Source organism: Perca flavescens, chromosome 13 (assembly GCF_004354835.1).
Source record: "Perca flavescens isolate YP-PL-M2 chromosome 13, PFLA_1.0, whole genome shotgun sequence".
NCBI classification, from domain to species: Eukaryota; Metazoa; Chordata; class Actinopteri; order Perciformes; family Percidae; genus Perca; species Perca flavescens.
In genome coordinates, this window is record NC_041343.1 from 32,547,837 (window position 1) to 32,552,836 (window position 5,000).

At 43.2% G+C, this 5,000-nt stretch overlaps 1 protein-coding gene across 1 annotated transcript in view; it reads right to left on the reverse strand.

Annotated features, from left to right (window-relative positions):
• Nucleotides 1-382, reverse strand: part of LOC114566866 (P2Y purinoceptor 3) — a 14,689-nt gene extending 14,307 nt beyond the window's left edge. Inside the window, exon 1 of the mRNA XM_028595687.1 lies at nucleotides 126-382. The gene's annotated coding sequence lies outside the window, so the exon portion shown is untranslated. The remainder of the gene's footprint in view (nucleotides 1-125) is intronic.
• Nucleotides 383-5,000: the final 4,618 nt, after the last annotated feature.

Genomic DNA, 5,000 nt, shown 5'->3' on the forward strand with positions numbered 1-5,000 from the left:
ACGAAGGGCCCCAGCCCGGCTAAACCCAGCCACCGAGGGTAGTGGTGAGAAATATCGGCCTCTACCCTGGATCGTGGGTCAAGTTCGGGCTCGGGCAGAGGATCTAAAGTCTGTACGGGACCTACCTTTCGTCTTCGGCGGCTGTGAAGACTCTGCTCCGGGACCCGAGGGTCTCTCTGGGTTTCTGCGCTGACCTTCAAGCTTTCTCTGTAAATAATTGATGAGCGTTCATTCAGTCAGAACCGCAGGAATGAAACTCAATCCGGAGACTGCAGCAGAGCCTGCTGCCTCCTCCCAGCAACACACTGACTGATATTTACATATTTACTGCTGCTAAATACTTCTCATAATGAAGGGGGACTTCTGTGTTTGTCAACCATGGACTCTATTTTCCCATGTTTGTGTGTCTATGTGACTGATGGGACCAACCAGTCTTTGACTTTGGTCCAGAATTAGGAAGCAAAACAAGCTGAGATGTCACATTAATGGGCAACTACCGTCCGTTAGCGTCCGCTAATAGTTGTGTTGTTGCCGCTGACAAACTCAGATTATTATTCTACCTTTTAGTTAAAGAGTAAGATCCTTTTAGTTTAACATGAAACAGCCCCGAAATCACCATCACCAAACTCCACCAGACCCCATGTAAATAATCAGGACTTTTATCATCGTAAAACACACTTCATTCAAAGTGAACAGAAACTAAATAAAACTACCAAAAAGTCGTCTGGGTTCATCTTTCCACTGTTCCAACAATCACCACTCAGGTTTGGTTGAAATAAACCCTTAATTCACCCATTTACATGTGGAGATATGCTGGCTCTATACACGCTAAAAGTCCTGATTATTTACATGGAGTCTGGTGGAGATATGCTGGCTCTATACACGCTAAAAGTCCTGATTATTTACATGGAGTCTGGTGGAGATATGCTGGCTCTATACACGCTAAAAGTCCTGATTATAAGATAAGATAAGATAAGATAAGATAATACTTTATTGTCTGTAACACAGGGTTCCAGAAAATTGTCTTTGACAAGGCTCCAGTTACAAAGAGACATTCATACATACATGTAAAAACAAGACATGGGATGAATTTGAGGTATCAGCTGACTGTAGTGTTCATTTTGTCCTATTCAATATGGCTATTGCAGATGGGATGAAGGATTTCTTGTAGAGGTTTTTCCGGGCCAATGGTACCCTAAAACGCCTGCCTGATGGTAATAGCTGGAAGGATTGATGGAGGGGGTGAGACGGGTCCTCTGTGATCAGGTTAGCTTTCCTGATCACTGAGCGATTGTACAGCTCAGATAGGGGAGCATGGGATGAGCCAGTTATTTTGGCAGCATGATTCACTATGCGTGAAAGTCTTGTTTTGTGTTTGATGGTGAGTTGGTTGAACCAGGAAGAGATATTGAAAGTGAGAACTGATTCGATGAGGGAGCGGTAAACCAAAGTTAGCACGTCCTTACTGATCTCAAAGGTTCTGAGTTTCCTGAGCAGGTGTAGCCGCTGTTGTGATTTTTTGTATATTATGTCTGTGTGTTGTGAAAAGGACAGGGAAGTGTCTACTTCTGTGCCCAGGTACCGAAATACCTCCACTTGTTCCACTGGCTGACCATGGATGCTAAGTGGCTGGAACAGAGGTGATGCCTTGTCACTGCCCCCACAGCAGAGCTCCTTAGTTTTTTTTTGTAGTGTTGAGCTCCAAGGAGAGCTCAACAAAAGTTTGAGAGAGATTGTTTACAACCTGCTGGTAGCGGGTTACAGCGTCAATATTGGCCATGTGTGCAACCAAAGCAATGTCATCTGCATATTTAAAAAGTGCCATACCTTCACTGTTACACAATATGTTATTAGTATACACAGAGAAGAGGATTGGGGATAAAACACAGCCTTGGGGAAGTCCAGTATTTAAAATAAGCTTGGTTGATTCAACCCCATTAAAAGACACCTGTTGTGGTCTGTCCAGCAGAAAACGTTTTGTCCACAGGGTCAGTGTTGGGTGAACGTGAAGGTCAGAAAGGTGATGTAAAAGTTTATCAATGCACACCGTGTTAAAAGCTGAGGAAAAATCCATAAATAAAATCCTGGTGTGTGGATGTGCTGAGTCCAGATTTTTGGTGACAGTATCTAAGAGTGTGAGGCTTGCATCCTCCACACCCCATCCTGCCCTGTAGGCAAACTGGAAAGGGTCCAGCTTGTCTGACACCATGCCTGATAGTAGGTTACAGACCACCCTCTCCATACATTTGCACAGCACAGATGTTAGTGCCACTGGTCTGTAATCCTTTAGGTCCTTAGCAGGAGCCTTTTTGGGGATTGGAATGATGGTGGATTCCCTCCACTGGTCCGGGACACAGCCAGAGTCCAGTAGGTGTTGGAACAGCCTGGTGAGAACGCCACTTAGCTGAGTGGAGCATTCTTTCAAAACCCTGCCTCTAAGCCTGTCAGGGCCTGAGGCCTTGTGTGGGTTGATTCTGCGAAGCGTGGAGGTCACCAGCTGCTCATCAATAAAGAGGGGTTGGAGGTTGGAGCTGGGTTTTGGGGGGGCCCAGGTGGGTGTTGTGCTGCCCCCATTAAAACGGGCGAAGAAGATGTTCAATTTCTCCGCAATAGTTGGGTCTGGGCAGACAGCCCCTGCAGGCTTGGGTGTTCTGCCCATCATGATGTTCAATCCTTGCCATGCTTCCCTCGCATTCCCAGAAATTAACTTTTGCTCCGCCTTGTTCTTATAATCGAGCTTAGCCAACTTGGCCTTCCTCCTAAACTCCTTCTCCAATTCCCTCACCCTGAGTTGATCTCCTTCCAAAAATGCCTTCTTTTTCTGGACCAGGCAGATTTTCATGTCCTTGTTAACCCATTTTTTATTATTTGGGAATATCCTTATTTGTTTGATGGGCGTTACGGTATCCTCACAGAATAAAATGTAGGAGGTAAGTGAGTCTGTTAAAAAGTTAAGATCATTGTCACTATTGTTAAAAAACAAATCCCAGTCTGTTAATTCAAAACAGCCCCTTAGAGATTCGGCTACCTCCTTATCCCATACTCTAATGCATTGTGTTATGGGTTCCCCCATTTTCAATTGTGACCTGTATTTTGGCAGTAACAAAATTACATTGTGATCAGAGCGGCCGAGGGGTGGGCGTGATTTTGACACATATGCATCTGGGATGTTACTGTAGCATAAGTCAAGTATATTCTGCATTCTGGTGGGAATTGTGACATGTTGCTCTAAATTTGGCAGATAGGTGGTGATATCACACCTGTTAAAATCACCCAGAATAAACACTGCTTGGTCTCCATTCTGATTGACAGCTCTATTATAGCTATCAGTTAGGTTTTCGGCTGCTAAATCAAAATCGGGCCCTGGAACATACACTAAAATGACAGTAATCTGGGAGAATTCACGGGGTAGATAATGTGGTCTGAAAGACACAGTCATTAGCTCGTAGTGTTTACAGCACACAGTCTCCCTCACCGTAGTGTTTGTTGCCCACTTATCGTTGACAGCCATGCAAAGCCCACCCCCAATTGACTTCCGTGTTCTTGTTGCATCTCTGTCAAAGCGAATGATGCTAAAACCGTCTAGTTGAAAGTTTATATCATCAGTAAGCCATGTCTCGGTGAAGCAAAAGAGACTAGTCTGCCGATAATCCAGATCGTATCTGATGAGTGTGGAAAGTTCCTCCGTCTTATTCCGCAGTGATCTGACGTTTGATGGTTATGGCAGGTAGGGGTAGCCGGCTGCCTCTCCTCCTCAATCTGTTCCGTATCCCTCCTCTCGAGCCTCTTTTCCTTCGTATCCACTTTCTCTTGTGCCCCCGAAGTATTTCAAGTGGTATGCTGTTTGTGTGGAGGGATCCGTCAGTCCCCGGCTGGTGTCTCAGCTCCATTAGGTAGTTGCGTGAGTAGATGCGTCTACCTGGGGCTGCGGTGAGAGGCTGCACCGGTTGTAAGCAAGGTCCATATACATGCTTTAGATTGGCGATCATTAGCCAAAAATAGGCCAAATAAAGAGCTGTTTCACTCAACATCCCGACGAACAAAACGTAAAAGATGACATACAGTAGAAACGGTAAAAAAAACACGGTAAAACACACAAACGCTGAGCCGTGTCTGGAGTCGCTTACACAGAGGAGCGCCCCCACATTGCAGACCTTTTAATCATCATCATCTTCTTCTTCATCATGATTGTTGGAACAGTGGAAAGTAGAAAAAAGACGGCATATAGTCTGTCTCTGTGTGTGTGCTTATGTGTGTTTATGTATGTGTGTGTCTGTGTTGAAGCCATTACACTGATTTGTGTTTAATGATTTATCTTATCATTTTCATGTTATTTATGTTGTTTGCAGTCATGCCGACACGTATGTATCAAATGATGCAGATCATGCTCGCTGCTGATCATGTTTACGTGTTCTTGATGATGAGGATAGGATGATGACGTCAGGGGGTGTAAACTTGGTATGTAGAGGTTACCTGGGACAGGTGGGGGTAAAACTAATTTTCAACCGCGCTCTTGTGAGACAGGCGGTTTTCTTTCTGTTTATGATAAGTTTTGTTTATGTTGCCGTTGCTGTTGTAGAATAAAGGAACCATCATTGTGACACTTCGCGTTGATTTACTGACCTCTCCTACAGTCTGTGTGTGTGTTAGTATACCAGGGCAACAAAAACATATGTAGAAAATAGTGACAAAAATGTATAAAATATTGACAAATATGTAGAAAATAGTGACAAATATGTAGAAAAAAGTGACAAAAATGTAGAAAATAGTGACAAAATGTATAAAATAGTGACAAAATGTATAAAATATTGACAAATATGTATAAAATAGTGACAAATATGTAGAAAAAAGTGACAAAAATGTATAAAATAGTGACAAAAATGTATCAAATAGTGACAAAAATGTAGAAAAAAGTGACAAAAATGTAGAAAAAAAGATGATGAAGCGAGTGATGAAAGCAGTAAGTAACTAAGTAAGTAAATATCTAAGTAAGTAAATAA